Raw genomic sequence first — 18815 nt, 5'->3', positions numbered from 1 at the left:
TCCAAAGCTCCGTGTATACTCAGAGGGGTTTGTTCTGATTCCATTTCACATTCCTGCAACCGAGGAAGGGAAAGTCTGCTATCCCCCATCACACACGCTGCCTCTTCTCTCTGAATACACAGCCCTGCTCCAGCTACCATGGTTAGGGTTGTCCTAAGCCCAGTCTCTAAAGCAGGAGCTTGCACAGGGTGCAGCAGCAGCACCTCCAGGCTCAGGTACCCATCGCTGCAGGGCTCTCCTGTGCCCATTCAATGCATCCTTCCCCTTATCTACACCTCCCCTCTTCCTTCCGTGCCTCCATCCTACCAAGTAAAACAGGGCTTGACAACCACACAATAAATTTTTCAAAGTCCGTGCTTTAGGGATATTTCTTCCTTAGAATATTTATTCCAGCTTTTACAAAGGAATTTATCCAATTATTAATTCATCGAGGAAAAACGGATGAAAAAGGTATGTGATCAGACAGGCTCCAATTGGAAGCTGCATATTCAAGTATCAAAGCTATTTTTAGTTATTGTGACACTGGTCTCGGTGAGGATAAAGTGAGCGGGTATGAAGACCAGCAGTGGCCGGGCCTTTGTGCCTCATCAGAAAACAACCACGTAGCCCTCAGTGTGCCCTCCCAGTGTGCACTCAGCCAGCACAGATCCCACATGGTATCTTACAATGTGCTCCCGAGAGGCACAGCACAGAACTGCCACCCCAGAGGGGAGGAGGCTGAAGTGATTACGAGCTGCTTCCACGATCCTCAGTGCTGGAAATTCAGGGTAGCAGCCACTGACTGCAGCTCCCAATCTCCCCACGCAGCTCTTCACCCCCACCTCAGGCGTTCTTTAGTGCAAAGGTTTGCAGAACAGTTTGTGGGTAAATCACCAATGCCTACGTTCCCTCATTTCTGATTCTACAGACTCCTCTTCCAGCCCAAACTGGGGCATTTTAAATATGTTTATATAAGTCTGCCTCTTTTTTTTTGTTAACCTGGCCCGAACATGCTGGCGAAGCATCACAGTGCCAGCCTTCAGATGGGATACAGCCACACGCTCCATCGCTACCTGCAGCCGCATGGCTTCACTCATTTTCACTCTTTCAAGTATTAACTACGTCCAATTTTCTGCTTAATTTTATCAGATTTTCAAGAGCCTTTAGAAAGACACCCTACTGCTCTCTGCGAGGCGATGCATGCACTGCTGCTGCTGTCCATGAATAAGTTCATTTTGCTTCCTTTCCTCCTAGGACTACTCACTGTCACGCTGATTTGTTTTCTCTCTAACGTTGAGCAAAAGCACTCGTTATGAATATTCATTTCCACTGCAAAGTTAGGGGCAGCAAAAATACCAACAGCCCTTTTGTTTTATGCTTCTAGCTCCAGTTTTATTTACGTATATTTCAGTTGAGGAAGGGTGATCACTTTGACACCTATCACTGTTTATCAAACCTGGGACTGCTTAGGATTTTTCACATCAAGTGCGCTGACATTGCTCAGAAATGCTCCGTGCTGATCAGACACAATACGCCACAAACTTGTGTCACAGCCTGATAGTGCTGAGAGCTTCTGAAACAATTAACAGCTGAATGAAAAGGACCCTGAGAATTAACTTCTGCCATGTTTTGAGCATGAAAGTGTATTCACTCAGCCCTCCTTTGCAGGCACAGAAGCTCTGTGTGCTTGGCTTTTAACTTCAGCACTGTGCAGCCTTCTGGTCATCTGGGTGCAAACAGGCCATGCAGACCTTCTCCTATCAGCACTGGTATTAACCTTTACGCCTTCTGCTTAACATTACGCCCAACAAAACAATCCAAACAAGTCACATAATGTCCGAGAATACGACGACTTCACACACATTCATCACCTCCAACATAAGCAAGAGATAACTTTTCTGAGAAGAAATCTAACCTGTTTTTTTCTCGTGTCACCTTTAATCACAGAACATTGATCGAGTGAGTGTTTTAATGGCAGTCTTCTCACAGCCCAAGCAGCAAACCAAGTGGCTAAATGGTAACTGAACACAAGCAAATGGAGCTGGGGACTGTGTGCCTTGGTAAAGGAATGGAGCTTTCCTCATGGGTGAGAAGCACATTTCTGCCTGTAGAACTAAGTCACTAACATTTACTTTAATTGATTACTTATTTTCAAAGAAGTTTGTGCTTCCTCAGCCAAATCACTCCTTGGAAAAGAAAGCCCTGTGCTGGGCAGTGTGAAATCTGCAAGGCTGAGAGTCCTGCAAGCACGGCGCCCCTCCCTCCAGCCCTCCTGCAGGGCAGCCCGGCGCTTGGCACACGATTTATGGCAGCCAGGAGCAAGGGAAAGACTAAATTTCCACTCCAGCCATCTCTCACAGTTACTGCTTTTTATTGTTTTGACAGGATGCATTAAAAAAATGGTACGTTTCTTCTTTCTAGCCTCTATTTTGTTTTATGCTGTCCTTAGCAGGGGCTCCTCTGAGCTAAAATGCACATTATGTAGCACCAAACTGACGGCGAATCTGATCACAGCAGACCTGTGAAGAGCCTCCAATAAAAACACACACCCTTTTACACTGCAAGAGACATTTCATTTAGCTCCTTCTTGATGACATTCAGATCAAGCAGAAATGTGCACCGTTTACAGCTCAGCCCTAAAGCTGCACAGTCCCACCAAACTGAGAGCAAGTCTGTGCTAACTTACCCTGCCTTTCAGAACATGCACATGCTGACAAACCTCCACCTGATCCCTGACTGTATGGCAGGGTGTAACGAGGTGTGGGACAGTGGCAGGGAGGCTGAGGGCTGAGTGTGGGACCTGAGCACTGCAGCACCTAAGTGAGCTTCCCCAGCAGGAGCAGGCAGACACAGGTACCGCTCTGACAGCTCTGGGCACTGCTGCAAAGTGTGCACCATCGGCTGTTCCAGGGAGTGATTGATGGCACCCCAATTCAGTTTAATTGATGCCACCGCAAGATAGAGGAGTTTCTGTTTAAAGGCAGAAGTTGTTTCTTTTTGTCTACGCAGCAGCCATTCGTAACGGGAGTATTACTGAAAGCCAAGAAAATGAAAGTCTGGCATTGCGAAGTAATTGCACAGCAATAAAGAGACAGCATAAAGTGAAATTCAAGCAGTTTATTCAGATTCTGCTGCCTCGCATTCACCCCGGTCTTTTAACCTTTACTTGAAAATCAGAGTGAAGTTGAGTTTAAGAAGAGAAAAATAAACACTGTGATAATCGAACACAAGTTCGAAAAGAAAAATACTGAATTTTTAATATTGCTCGTATTTAATATTTTTTCTGCTAAAGCTTTAGAGTGAAATAGGAGTGTACTGCACCTCCTAACACTCAGAAAGATGGGCTCAAGTTTCACTCTCAGTGTTTGCAACATTAAGACCCTGAAAGCCAAGGGCCCAACATAACACACTTGCTGTATTGAATTAGAAGGAAGGCAGCCTTGCACAGATGGCAGAAAGCTTCCTCAATAACACAAACTCAACCTCCCTTTGCCTCACAATAAATACATTCGCAGTATTTTTAAAGGTAAGTTGTGACAACCTTGCTGATTAGTGCAATTCATGTGGCAGCGTTCACTTTTCTCTACTGCATACTGAAAGTATGGCAATTAAATGAGAAAATTAATCCCATTAATTAGAAATGTTCAGTCTCGAGCATACAGAGTAATCTGAGTGAGAATCGCAGCTGTACAAACGCATGCAAAGCAAAGTGTTCTCTGTCATATGTGCTTCCCTGTAGACGGACACGTTTTGCAGCACCAACCAATGACAATTCTATTTTAACAGCACCCTGAGATTGGAGAGACGTGGAAAGGTTTGTTTCCTAAAGAGAAAAGCACTTGATGGATGTAGAAAAATGCACAGAATGCCACTTTTCCCACAAATCCTTCGCTTGGACAGCCTGAGAAAAAACAAACCTCTGCTCTGAGTCAGGAGAGAAAATCATTAAACTTCGCTGAACCCATAAAGCACCAGAGCTGGAGTTTCCATACAGATCATTGTGTACTAAAATTAAAATAGAAGCCCTTTTTAATTACATAAAGTGTGCGCGTTATTACTGAAGAGAGGAATACAAGCTTTCCTCAAGAACCATAAAATTGGCTGCTGGGAATTAAACTTCAACTGCAATTATTATATGGTCCTATAAAGGATATTGAACGTCTGATAAAACTGCGCCCTTGTCCTGTAACAGTGATGCTTAATGCCAAACAACCACTGCGGCATTCCAGCCATAGCTTTCTCAGAACATCCCAGCTCCCTTCTCACACCGAAAAGAAAACACTGCAGGATTTCAGAGCGAAACCTCTACCTAAATATCTGAAATACCAAATGGACAGGACTGAAGATATATAAGCCACACAAAGGCAGAACAGCACATGCGATAAATCAAGGCTGATGTATTCTGTACAGGAAAGCCCTCCACGAAGACACGTCCAGTGTGGAAGACTGTCTGTGCTGCGCCATGAGAGGCTCTGCCTCACTCAGCCCCACCGCGCCGTGACCATCACAGTGCTGTACATTCCTAATGGCTGTTCTCCTTGTCCTGTTATTTGCTGTAAATACTGAATACTGGCCGTGCTTCCACACAGCTACAGGAGACTGGTCAGACTTCTGCAGCATCTGGAATGTGCTTCTGACGGCGCTGCCATGCTCTGAGACCCACGGATGTAAGATGGAACTAAGACCTGCAGATATTTCTAATCCCACAGACTCCAGCGCACTCACAACTTAGCCAGGCCAAAATGTTTACATGGAGTCAGAATATCAAAGAAATACTTCTCTGACACTTAACATAAGGCATGTGCAGGGGAAGGCTGGACAAAGGGCTGTGACTGTGTACAGCACAGTGCAAATTTTGCTCTTGCAAAAGGAGGAAAACATTCCTTTTCTGTAAAGCCATCTCCTACTGCAGCATGGGAGGTACATCCTACCTACTGCACCGGGCTTCAGCCTGACTCTGCTACTCCAACTCCAGCACCTGTGGTGATGCAAGACTTCAGAAAAAAAAGCCTCTGCATGAGAGCATCTGAAGGCTCCCATGGAATTCTGGTGGTGAAAAATACCCAAAGCATCACACAAGATTGGTTTCCCAAATTACAGCAGGAAACAAGCAGCCTGGGCAGGGCTGGGATGGAGAGGGAAGGGCAGTCATGGTCTGGGACAAGCACTGCAAGCCCCTTTGGAAGCACCCACATTGCCTCTCCATGGATTCTGGAAATGTATTTAACTGTGAAACATAGTGAATGAACTGTTCAGTATTTGAATAATAAAAACTGACTCTTACAAACACTGAGAAGTCAAGAACAGTTTCAAGCGAAGCCATAAAATGAGCCTTACTTAGTTCCTTCCATTAGCAAGAATGCTGGAGCGTTTGGTTTCAGAATCAAAACACAACTCGTGTTTAACTTAGCAAAGGGAGAACAAACAGCCAGCATCATTCACACCAGAACACACTGAAGGATTTGCAGAATAAGGAATTCATTTTCTTACCTGGGACATCAATTAATCTCTTATAAACATTCAAGAAGGCTGCCTCTGCTTCTTTGCTTCTTTTACCCAACGCGTCAATCTGAGGGGGTGAGGAGAAAGAAGGCGTTAGACTGGATCCAATACAACTCGTGTTGTATCAGAGCTATAAGGATAAATGAAAACATAATACGTAAAGAGGGAACTTTATCTCCCGTGCCCAGCTCCTGTAGCCTTGTAAGTTATTTCTGCTATGTTTGCACTGAATGTAATTCGAAGTCCTGTTTCAGCACAACGGCAATCGATATTTTTAAGAACACTGCTGCCTGCTGGGATTCTTCACTTTAAATCTTATTACAAAGAAAGCAAGCCAGGAGCTGGCCGGACAGGCGTTCTCCTCAGTAACTTTCTTTTACCGCTAATTAAGATGTAACACAACGAATGGGATCTGTGTGCCCTTACGATGTCACGCTCCGCTTTCATTGCAGGAAGCATATTTTTCTATTATTTCCACTAAGCCTGTGAGAAGATGAAAAGATGCACTTTGGGGCACGTTCTGCTACCGAAAGCTGAACAGCTCTGAAACTTCTCCATGCAAAGACCCGTGGAGACCAGGTGCTGTGGAGCTGAAGGCAGGCTGCTCCGGCTTCATGTCTGTTCTTACTTTGCATTAATTCATGCAGTGCTCATTTAGGAAGCTGCCTGCTCAGGTAAGGGAGAATAACTACCTCCCACCATCCATTATTTTCTCTAAACTTCTATTTTCCTCCAAAGCTTCACTATGGAAGGAAGGGCACTTTACAGCTCTGACAGTGAAGCATTCATTCCACAGCAACTTTTGGGGTATTTTTTGCAAACTTTTTCTTAATGTATTGGAAAACGGAGGGTTTACAATTACTAAATACTGACAGAAACTCCCCAAACCGAGCCCAGTTCCTCTGCATTGCTGCTCCAAAGCACAGACAGAAGGGGAAGCAGGGAGCCTGGCAGCGCTTTCCAGCAGCTTACTCAAATCAGGAAACTAAAAGCACGGAGATTATCGTTCCCATATTTTAATAAAAAGCAAGGAAGGATCTGAAGAACTACAGATACAAAGGCCTGATACCAATTCTCCTGCATATTTGAAAAGCAGCGAATATTATGCAGCCATTTAAAGGTGCGTACGTCAACATGGACTAAAAAAAGGAAGGTCTTGTCTGAAAAACGTCCTTGAATTCTTTAACCACTTATTGATTCGGCAGATAAGGCAGAAACAATGGACAGAGTTTACTGTCTCTGTGTTTCAGGAAAGTGTTTTATTGTGGTGTTTTGCTGTGCGTGCTGCCAGCCCGACGCGCCGCCGGGAAGCAGAGGTGCCAGGAGAGGAGACAAGGCACAGAGCTGCTGTCCTCAGTGCCACGGCTGTGCTGAGAGAATGGAGAGGGCAGGGGAAGGGTTTGGGGGATGGTCAGAGCAATGGAAGCAGGGAGCACGGGGGCAGAGCGCGGGACCTGCACGTGACTGCTGTAGATTAGTCTTATGGCTGAGAGTGACCTGCAGGGATCACCGTGGAGAGGATTAAGAGCAGAAAACTGAACTGTCAGGACGAGTGTGGAAATTGCATGGGAGCGCGAGGTATAAAACCCTCAAGAAGCACAGCCTGTGCTTCCAGAGCTCACTGAGAAAGGCTGCGGGAGGCACCAGAACCGCACAGGGCATCTGGTGTGACGTGCCAGAGAGCAACGGGTTGGTGCTGGTGAATAACCCATTTATTAATTCCAATCCAAGCAATCACAGATGGACCGATGCTCATTAGGGAATGAGAACATAAGCAACTCAGAACATTCTTCACACACAGAGTATTTGAAATGAGAATATGGAACCAAGTGCCAACGCTGGAAAGGCACCGGGTAGCACAAATCCGTGCCTGAGAATCAGATGGGAGAAGGAGGGAGCAGCCACCAGAAAGGCTTCGGAGATATTTGCTGGGTGCACAAAGACAGACTTTGAAGGCCAGAACACCATATGTCAGACTTCGGGACCTCTGTGTTCCCACACACGATTTTCTCTCGCTGCTGCTCAGTACAGTGCAGCCAAATTTAAATGACTATTATTAAATACAATTAGCATTGCAGAACGGATTCTGCACTGTATTCTGAAAAACTCATTTTCCCCTTCTAGGAAAAGCAAAGCATTTAGAGCAAATGCACTTCCATTCCTTCGAAACAACCAAATGGGTTTGTTTTCTTATTACAGCTTCTTACATTTTAATAAAGGGCATTTGTACTTATGTTCTCCTTAAATATTACACATGGTTTATTCACTCCTCGCCACTTACACCGTGGCTGAAGTACAAAGCAGAACTGAAACAACATATTCCGAGGAGATCAGAGACTTTCTGACGGAAACAGTTTGTAAATCACAGGAACTTTCACACCTTTGCTTTTTTCCTCCCCAGATTCAGAACCAGAACTCCAAACAATCCCACCGGGCTGAAAAGCTTTCATTTATTTTTGTTTTTCAAACAGTTAAAAATCAGTGAAGCTGCCTGGCTTAAAGTTCCATTAAAAATGAGCTCTGCAATTACTTGGTATCTTCAAGAAAGCACTATGCCAACTTTAACTAGAATAACAAATGAATTACATATGTCAGCTTCCAGCTGCGTAAGAAGATATGGGATGAGAAGGTCATCAAAATAGCAAGATATAAATAAAGTCCAGTTACAAAGGAAGCAGAGCACTGAAATGACAGGGAAATAAGTGTTTGGAAGCTGACTGAAACCTTTTCCAATCTGAGTAAAATCAGTTTGGGAGCCAACAGAGATCACACTGCAACCGTTGAAGTGCATTAGAAAACTCTTGCTGAACACTTTTATTTGACTCTGAAAACTTGAGGGACCCAGAAAGAAGTCAACTTATAATTACACCATCGCAGGCTTGACACGAGCTAAGCTCCACATCTTAATTTATCTGAACCAGGCCCCATTATGTCTTCTGTGACTAGAAAGAAACAACAGTGACCTCTGTATTCCCTACCACCCCCATAAACATATGTTCACTTTTAAGTTCTGGCATACTATTTGTCTTGATAATACCACTGGAGCTACAGGGAGATAACAGAAATGAGACGCGAGGAATCCTCCCTCCTTCGCACACCCTTCATCTTTCAGACCCTCCCCGGGGCCCTGTGGGGAGCAGCGCGGTCAGACGCCACGTTGGGCTCAGCCCATCCCTCCACCAACAGTTTTTCCAGGTCAAGTGCTGTCAGGAGTTGCTGCAGAGGCACCGAGTTGATCCCAGATCTGCAGGACACCTCAGTGATCTGCATGGAGCACAAAGAGCTTGTACACCCATATCGAGTCTCAAACACAACACTGTGCCAAGCGTGAGTGTTGTAGGCACAGCTCTTATCATCGCTGCCCTTCAGTTGCAATTCTCACTCTCATTAACAACCTCACTATGAAAGATATCGACTTTTGCTGTCCTGCTCCCAGTCTGGAACCAAAGCAGCGAGTAAAAATAACCAACTTAGCCCAAAATTTATATTGGTGTATGGGAGCAGCCCTGCCATGAGTTCTGTGCATTAGGAAGCAAACAGTGTCTGTGTGTGGTTGGCCTGATTTGCCATTCTTAATACCAACAGGTGCCTACATGGAGAATTAGTGAAGAACTCATGAACTGGAGGTCCTGCAGCTGACAGAGTAAAAGTAAAACTGCTATTTTGTCTCTCTCTTTGCTACAAGTAGAATATTTTTGAAACAAAATTACACTAAACGATTCCCATGGAGCCGCTTAAAGCATATGGTGTATATTTTAGCTGTGCTATCAGTTCTACAAACCAAAGTGAGGCCTGCTCAGCTGCCTGGTGCTGCACAGGTACACTGCCTGGCACAGGCATGGGGGGATCACGCAGACCTCCCAGCTCCCTGCATCAAGCTCATGTTAATGAGAAGGCTTCGAGAGGGACTCAGATCCTTCAGCTTTCAATTCTGCTCCTGCAAAACAGCTGCAACCTTGAACCCTTGAAACCTTTTCTTCTTTCATGCCCAGATAGATCCTGCTCTTCCCAGACAAACAACGCTGCCGTCCCTGGAGGAAAGCTCAGCTCCCTCCTCCCCGGACAGCTGCTTGTTGCTCTCCAGCCTTTGATCTGCCTTCCCAGTAAACCAGCCCAGCCCAACGTTTGTTTGCCTCGGAATATTGACAGCTGAATGACAGCTCAGTTTGAACAGCTCTTCCTATCTGCCACCCTGCCTTCAGATTCTTGCAGCGGTGGGTCTGCCATGACTGCTCAACCTCCCCAGCATCCTTCCATAACCTGCATGCCTTCCTCCACGCTTCTCTCTGCATTTCTGAGCAACGTTTCTCAGTTTACGCTCTCACTCTGCTCCTCACCCATCCCAGGGCAGGCATGAAGGGAGCAGCTCGGCTCCCTCCTGCCTCGGGCCACCGGCTCCTCCTGCATCAGACCCAGCAATCGCAGCAGTGCCGGAGCGTGATTCAGCTCACTGACTCAATGGAAAACGAAGCAACGGAGGAGAGAAAATTTATTTTCCATCGTGTTGGCGAACTGAACTGACTCATCTCATACATTTGCTAGACTCAGCATAAGGGAGGAGGTGGGTAATGGGGCTGGGGAGAGGATACTGCCAGCGGCAGTCCTGTGCTGGCATGGGCTGGGTATGGCGTGAAACCCGTGTCAAGGTGTGGGTGGTAAATTGGGGTCAAAGTGTTATAAAAAGTAAAAAGTCTCAGGAAGTCAGGAAGCAGAGAAGACACTCTGCAGGTAAATATGACAGCAGCTCAGTTCTTCCATGGCAAGGCAACAAATGCAGCTGTGAGTGCAGGATGGGTGGCACTCACCAGGGGTGCTCAGCACGCTCAGCACGAGCAGGACACAGCTCCCAGAGCAGGGATTTCCATCCTCCAAGCTCTGTGTAAGCACAAGGCAGCACGCAGGACACCTGCCCATAGAGGGGCACACCAAAACTCAGTGCATGGCACAGCAAAGGGGAGGAAGGAGGACACGGTGCCAGCCGGTGCCATCCCGCTTCACCACTTCAATGGATGCCCCATTAAAAATCACCACTGCTTTACTACAGCAAAGCAAAACCAGACATGGGCTTGTACAGAGCCTTGCAGTAATTGTGCAGTAAATACAGGAATAATTCTGTATTTGGAGAAGCAAGGACTGGATTATGATGATGCTCGGCAGAATCCGGCCCTGCACAGCCCCCCCACCCCATTCCTTCCAGCACACTTCAAACTCCCTTTTTTTAAGGGGAGGAGAAGATACTTCTGACACTGTGAACTGAAACAGTGCTGCCTAGCTCAATTTTGCATAAATAGTTTCCCACCACTGTTAGCATTTCACCCAAACGCGTGGCAGCGGCACAGCAAGCCTTAATATAGACAGCCCACCAGCTGCCAACAGGAATTTCAGCACATTGTCAATTATATAAAAATAAGAGGATTTGGGTTGATCCCCTCCACAAAGTTACCCTGGCAGTGATGCCTGTTTCTGTAGGACTTTGCACACCAGACGGGATGGAGATGAACCTGCAAGAGCTTCGGACAGGTGCCCGGTGTCTGGCTGAGGGCTGTTAGGTTTGGGACTTGGTCTGTTATCCCAATTGCTGAGATGTGTCCCGAGAAGATAACAATTACCACCAGAAATACTAGACTGACTCCATTTTGTTACATGGTTTGGCTTAATGGGACCTTCATGGGAGGGTGGCTGCAATGGGATCGCCTCGACGCGAGCTCTGAATTTTGATGTGTGCTGTTGACTTCTACAACACGGAGCAATTTGTAATAGCTTTGCCACGCTGTTGTTTTCAAAGCTCCTGCTACATCACAAGCATTTATTTCTGACCACAAAATTACATTTATTCAACAGAAAGCAGCTCAGGGTCTTTAAGAGGTTAACTTCTGGAGTGCTTGGCTGCTCTCCAGCCTCTGTACTCGAATCAGCGCTAACGCAACAGCACACAACAGCACCCAGGCTAGCCGTGATTAATAGAGTGCTGAATACGCTGCTTTCCACATACACACACTTTTCATTCCCTTGCTTCCATAGATCACGGACTTATCCTCAAAATATCTGACTGAAATTGAATTTGGCTTCTCTCTCAACCGTTCATTTCCTATGTTATGCAAGGTTATATCCTTTTCTGCATGAGCAGAACCAAACCAGCTGCAGCTTTTGAGAAGAAAATGTGTTTTCAATTATGAAGCTGGCCTGAATATTGAACCACAGTTCTACTGCTACTCTAATTGAGCCATCATGGAGCGAACCTACAGGAAAGAAATTGTATTAATTAGCTTTGTAAATTTAACATAAGGAAATTAAAGGGGCTGAGTATCAGCTGAGGAACACTCCTTGAAAAACACAGAAGGAAAGTACGCCTGAAGTTCTGTAGGCACACACGTTATTACAGAGCTGCTTCAAAGGCGTGATTAGGAGTTCCAGCACACCAAACAGACCTTCAGCTCCTGTTGTCTGCATATGGAAAATTATTAAATGACTCTGCTGACCGAATTAATAGTTTAAAGAGCAATTCAGCTAAGTGGGGAGCCGGAGTGGTCTCATCAGCACGGCAGCACTCTTAGAAGTGCTCGCTTTGTGAGAAGAGTCTGAGAAATGGATTTTACAGAAACGAAGCTTCACGTGTTGTTTGGAGCCCGTGCCTTAAAGGGTTCTCCAAATGAGGGATTACTGCATTACTGTTGGACAGTACTGCCATGCCACATGAAAAGAATGCTAATGACCTCAGGAAATCCTTTCCCAGCCTTAAAATATCTACTTGGTGACTTCACAAATACGGATTTGGACATTTTATTTCCATAGCACAACGTCAGTTCTGTAAATTCACATAGCCCAAGAATGTGAAGTTTTGTTTTTAAGGTTTCTTGGACAAATATCCATCCGCTGCCGTAAGCACAGCGATGCAGCACAGCCTGGTGGGCAGGAACTGCTCATCTGAGGGCAGCACCAATGTGGAAATGATAATGATTTTATGATTGAATGATAAAGCTCTTAAACCTCCAATTCTGCCTTGTGTTTAACCCAGCACACTGTGAACAAGCCATGACTAAGATCCATCCTCAGGTGAATGAGAAGCGAGCAAACACAAGACTTAACATCGGCAGTGGGTTAGATTTCATTTTGTAATGCTTTTACTCCAACCATAGTGACAAAAAATCCACACTTCCTCAAAGCACCAAGCTCACTCTTACATTAGTGAAGCAGATATCTATGCAGGAGGAGTGCGTATGAGCCACACCAAGGCCTCCAACAGGTGAGATCTAACAGCAGGATATTCCTTCACTGTGGCAAAACTTGGATTTATGGTTCTTACTTGATCCTCAGACATTCCCTTCATTAAAGAACAGTGCTGCAAGCATACATACACTCCAGTCAGTGCTTCGCAAGCTTGAAACTAAAGTGAAAAGGTTTAAGAGCACAGCAACTCACTTGAAGCAATTCTGAAGTGTAAATTTCTACTGGCAAATGGACTCACACAAGTCATTCTTTGTTCTCACAAACTGCTATTAGATATATCAAGGACAAAGCTGTTCCACTTATTTATTTATTTATGGCAGTACTTGGGAAATCGGAGAGCAAACCAAGAATTAATTCCACGCTGCTTTTAAGATGAGAATCTGTTGCTTATTTGGGATACGGATTCAGCAGGATGTGAGAGCAATCAGAAATGCAACCCTCATTACAGATAATAGGAGTTGTGTGCTTAATTCTCTAGGCAGGCTTCTGAAAACATGCTCCTGAATTTCTCTGTGCACTGATGGGAACTGCAACAGCACAAAATCAGCCAACAACTTGTTACGGATCGACAAAGCCCAAAATGCTGCTGCTGTGACTGAGCTGACTTTAAAAGCAGAGCTCTACAGCAGAGCACAAAGTGTGAGCTAGGCCTAACCCAAGGCACTGATAAAGAGAAATGTAACTTGCGAACTCCATACGCAGCACTGTCCTGAAGGAGTACAACAGCCCCCTCCTGGCCTGCACATAGTGAGGGAGAGCTTCAGCTAGAATGGCCCATTCTGTGACTGGTTCAGCTGCCTTTTCGTATAGAAACCCTTCACAATAACACCACTTGGCTTTTCAAGTTGTGATGGCTCTGCTCATGCACATCTCACAGAGACACCAAGGAATGAGCCAGGCCTGGAGCTGTGAGTACTTCTTGGTTTTCCAACCAACACCTGCCAACTTTGAGTCTTCCAACAAGCCCTCTGAAATACAGCCACAATACAGTCTGTTACAGCTGGAACAACGTGTGGTATCTTTATAGTTTTGCATGCATATGTCACGTTGAGTTCATTAAGCATTCAAACCACCAAGTCACAGGGGTGTACGAAGCGAGTGTGTGCACCTGAGTCACAGCACAAAGCTTGCATCCAGGGCTGCTAAATGCAGTGGGACTGGATGAGTTTAGCATGTCCAGCACAAATGCAATGTATCACACGCATGGCAGCACACAGGGAAGCAGAACCCCTGCAATGCTCCCTGCTCACAGCTCCCATCATGGCTGTGCTGACAGACTGTGGTCACACTGATCACATGGAGCAAAAACTAAAGCATGAAGAGAAGAGAAGCTCTTACCTCTCCCTGGAAACTCTTCAGTAGTGGAGCTACCTGTTTGCGCAGGTCCTGGAAGACAGAAGCAAAATATTCCATCAGACAAATGTGAAAGGATGCGTCGTTGTCAAGTTATCTCTAACTCTGCTTTCAGGTCTGGGATACTGCTTAAGACTTGGCTGCATTTCATGGGGGCTTTGATTAAAGTAGAAGTACATCTAAAATGAAGTTTGAACAAGCCTGTGTTTCCAGTCTGACACATACCTGTATGTGTGGTGATAGTATGAATTAACAAACTGTACTGATGTCAGGTAAGCACCGGACGTCTTCAATCTCATCATTCAGCTGAAACACTAATACGATTAGAAGCAAATGCCTCTATCTACCTACACAGCAGCTACACCTCTGAACTCATCCCACACACGGAAGCCAGGCTTAAAGAAATATGACTGGACCACCCTCCCAGCGAGGAGTGCCTTCATTTTGTACAAGGTCTGATTTATCTGTTATTCTCTCAAGGCTGCTACGACTTCAGCCATCAGAGAACTGGAGATAACCAGGCTGAAGAAGAGAGAACTGTTTGTTGCTTTCTGTGCAACTCAAGTACTTCTTCTTCAGAACTACAACATGCTGTACTACTGAATTCGTTATGAAAGCCTACAGAAACATCTAGAAGTTTCTAGCATAGTTTTAATCAGCAACCAACAGAAGACAGGACCAAGCAGAAGTAATTCTATCTATCTTCTATCAAACTCTCAGGGGCCACACTGTTAGCTGGCCCAGGTCTCATTTTCTGTCCATGGGGGGGTCCCAGCCCATGGCAGGGGTTGTGGCTGAGGGCTGTGCAGTCCCTTCCAACCCAACTATTCTGTTGGTTGTTCCATTTCTGCCACCATGTTCCACTGCTGAGGCACAAGCAGTACCTGCACAGCACATCTACAGCCAAAGAGGATGTGCAGGAGGCACAACCCAACACCCTGGCCTTGCACGGCTCCATCAGGGCAGCACTGAGGTTGGTCACCCAGGATGGGTGGCCCTGTCAGAAAATTGGGTCACCATGAATATTTGGGACGTTCTCTTTTCCAGTGCAATAATTTTTCCATCCGGAGTCACGCAGCAAGTTGGACATCAAACCACACATCAAAATACCCACAGCACTGGGTTTAGTCTGATTTGCTGAAGGAAAAACAGGCTTTTGGAGAAGTGGTTGTTGTCATTTCAATGACAAGTGGTAGAGAGAGTTGCAGAAGCAGGAGCTCTTGCACTCCCTGAGAGATGGCTTAGGGGGCTGAACGTAAATGAAGCCATCAAAGACAAATGATCGGCCAAATTTCACTGCTCTCGTGCTTACTGCGCTACCACACAGCTAATCCCCATCAAGCTCAGGATAATGTCACAGCTTTATAAGCTCATTCTTCCGTACCAAACCTATAAACGCTTCTGTTTTTACACCTTAATGCTTCCTGATATTTTCTGTTGTCTGTTTTGGGACAGAAAAAGGGGAAGCGCTGTCCGTGTGCACCACGACTGCCTGTCAGCAAAGCCTCCCCCAGAGCAGACCAGCAGGTCGAGCAGCTTTTCCCATCTCCTGGCTACATGGGGAGGCCAGGAGGCTTTGCACCTTTTATAATGTGTTTTCCTTGTAGCCTGACATAATGCCATCATCAAAGAAAACACAAAACCAGCAGCGGCAAAATACATGCCTGTATTTGGGACCAAAACCTTAAAGCACTTAAAGCAAGACACATGATGTACAGTCAGGACGCTGGCATCCTTTTAAACTTATATGGCACAACACGTTGCCACATTGCTGCACTCCCATACAGTCACATCATCTGCCTGTTTCTCCACGCTGTCCAAGCTCACTCTCTGCAGATGATGTATTGGGATGGAGCGGTTTTCTGAACAAGACTCCATCACAGACAAACTCGACATGTGAAGCAGATGAATTAGGATGCTGTATCATTGTCTGAATCAAATCTGAAAGCGAGTGCAGCCTTTTCCTCTTTTCGGGAGCACAAACAACTGGTTTATATATTGATGAAGCAGCCACGCAATGAAACCCGAATCCAAACAATTTTTAACTCCCTTTCCATTCGCATTAAAAATAATTGTGGAAAATAAGCCAAGAATAAATCTATGGGAAAACCTGGGTGACAAATGCATCATTCAGACAACTGCATTATTTCCCTCTATCTCGATACATGGCACAGTCCAAAGGACACATCAGTTGTACCAGCGCCGTGCTGCTAATTTACTGGAGGTCTGAAGCTGTGCAGCATCTTCTGATCTCCCCTCAGACTCCCGATCTCATTTACTTCCCAAACGCTTATCTCTGAATGTCACAACAAGAGCCCTCTGACCCTGGTTTGATAAAGCAGCGCGGGAAGCTGAGCTTGACCTGCACGCACCTTCATCATCTGCACAACTATCATGCTGCCGTGAAACAAAACCAAACCCAAAGGAACGGGCAGACATCGTTTCCTACCCCTCTGGCCACACTTCCCGTGATCTGCTGCACGTATTGCCTTCCCCTGAGCCACGCGGGCTGCCAGCTGCACTGGGAAGGGCAGACATCCCTATGAGCTGCAGCCACTTGCAGCACTGCTGACCCCATTAGCTCAGCTGTCAGCACCTCTCAGAGCTGCCCAGTCCCCAGCCAGGTGCCCATGTTGCCGAATCCCACCCCTTTGCATTCCTTCCCCATTAGCCCACAATGAATGAGGGGCTCAGGGCTCGCAAGGATGGTATGGCTCCTCCATTGGAGACCCTGGGCACATGCATGGAGATGCACTATGGGAAACAAAGCTTTGTCTCTGATTGCTTTCACTTAGCGTTGCTCTGAAACTGACATCCCAGCCAGTTGTCCGAACAGGCACCGTGCAGCAGCCCAGATGACTTATTTAATTCCTAAAATATAAGACAAATTAAATCATACGAGCGAACCATTTATTGCTCAAGCTAAACTACGATTTAATGAGATATAAAAGCTCTTATTGCTTAAGGGTGCTAAAGTATTTACTTCAGATCTGACCGTTGAAGAATGAATCACGATGTTAACCATTTTCTATTACTTTGTAGTTATTTCCCTGCACGAGAAGATGTGGGTTTTTAAGGGACGTTTATAGACAGGTTTCAACGCAGAACAACGATAAATAAAGAATCCCAATCCACAGTGTCTGAATGTACACGGCAGCGTTCTGAAATATCTCAGCCCCCAGATCTTGTGCAAATTCCATTAGCTTTAATTATTTATTAGCAGTAGATTTAGATTACTGTTCTTGACCTATTTTTCGGCGCACGGACCCACCCAGCAAGAAGTGAAAAAATATTCCATTTGCAAAGGGCTGCGGCGGTGTGGGCTCCGAGCTGCGAGGAGGGAGAGGAGCAAAACACATGTGCTGCGATTCAGGGGGAGACGCTCCCACCTCGGGGAGGTTACAGAGCAGGGCATGCAGTGCGGGATGGAAACGGGAGGAGATGCCCTGACATAAAGCAGGATGCGCTGAGCAGCATCCTCAGACCTGCAGGACTGCGAGCACGACAGCTGAATGATGGTGGAATCCCCTCCTTGCTCCAAGCAACCACTGAGCAGCTGGGGGCTCAGCCTGTGTCTTGTGCTGGTGGAGACAAACTCTGCTCCTCTGGGCATGAGGAAAGCAAAGCGCTGGCAGAGGTGTCCCCTGGCTGTGCTGCAATCTTCTTCCAAGCTCAAATAAACCGAGTTTACCCCTGGGCTTATGCAGCAACGTATAAACAGACCGGCGACCTCACAACTGTTTAAAGAATCAGCTGTGCAAAAGAAGAACTGTTGCACACATGTATACATACACACGTCTGCATATAAACACACCGACTATATATAACATTAAAAAATGTTCTTTTTTTAACCTGGCTTTACAAACGAATGCACTGAACCACGCTGAAAGCTCGCTGTCATTTATAAACCAGCAAGTTAACATTGGCTACAAAAGACACTGAACAGAAACAATTCGGAACTTTATAACCGGAGTTGCTAGGAAACAAAAAAAGATCATTCAAACAAAAATGACTCAGGTAGGAGAGCTCTGGAAAGAGCCAATTCCAGGCAACTGAAAGGCTGATGGTTAAAACCTCGGTGTAAAATGGGGAGCGTCTGGAAAAAAGGGCATTATTATGAGCCTTAAAAAATTAACGTGCCTAATGAGAAGCTAATGACATGGGCCATGACTCTGCAGCAAAGGCACCTATGAGTGCTGTGGTCCAATTACCAACACCAGTTCAAATGCAGAGTAATGCTTCACAGGGTGGATTTGGAACGAGGAGTATTTAATGTGAAACCATAATTGCGCCGGTAATTTTCCACCACCAGCAGAGCTGTGTGTGAATCAGCACATCCTACCTGAGCGACAGGTAGAAGGCTGAACCCAAATGTAAGTGCACTGCTTTAGAGACAGGCTAAGTTTGGAAGAAGAACTCCATGTTAAATATGAAAAGAAGGAAAGAGATGTTATCCTCCCAGATCTGTACTGACCACAGGTGAGTCAGGGCTGGGCTGTGCGCTGACAGGACATCAGATATTGCAAAACCTTCTCACCATTCCTTATCACACAGCCGTGTTATGAACCAGCAGCACAGCTGCGTGTAGGAACACAGGAACACCTACTGATCTATATCGTTACACTCAGCATTCTCTTCTTCCAATGCAAGTGCTGGTGCTTTTGGGCTGTGGGTGCCCTGTGCAGTGCAGGCATTGGGGATCCCTTCCAACTGATAGCAATGCTAGGATTTGCTGCATCTAATTCAACCCCTCA

General features: G+C 45.9%; 1 protein-coding gene across 3 annotated transcripts in view; it reads right to left on the bottom strand.

Annotated features, from left to right (window-relative positions):
- Positions 1-18815, bottom strand: part of CUX1 (cut like homeobox 1) — a 151227-nt gene that overhangs the window by 105240 nt on the left and 27172 nt on the right. For all 3 annotated transcript variants that reach the window (XM_032448384.1, XM_032448385.1, XM_032448386.1), the window contains exons 2-3: positions 14047-14094; positions 5470-5548 (exon numbers count right to left, since the gene is read on the bottom strand). The gene's annotated coding sequence lies outside the window, so the exon portion shown is untranslated. The remainder of the gene's footprint in view (positions 1-5469; positions 5549-14046; positions 14095-18815) is intronic.

Source organism: Coturnix japonica, chromosome 19 (genome assembly GCF_001577835.2).
Source record: "Coturnix japonica isolate 7356 chromosome 19, Coturnix japonica 2.1, whole genome shotgun sequence".
Classification (NCBI taxonomy): domain Eukaryota; kingdom Metazoa; phylum Chordata; class Aves; order Galliformes; family Phasianidae; genus Coturnix; species Coturnix japonica.
The sequence above is the reverse complement of the archived record's forward strand: the minus strand, read 5'-3'. Positions and strand labels throughout refer to the sequence as shown.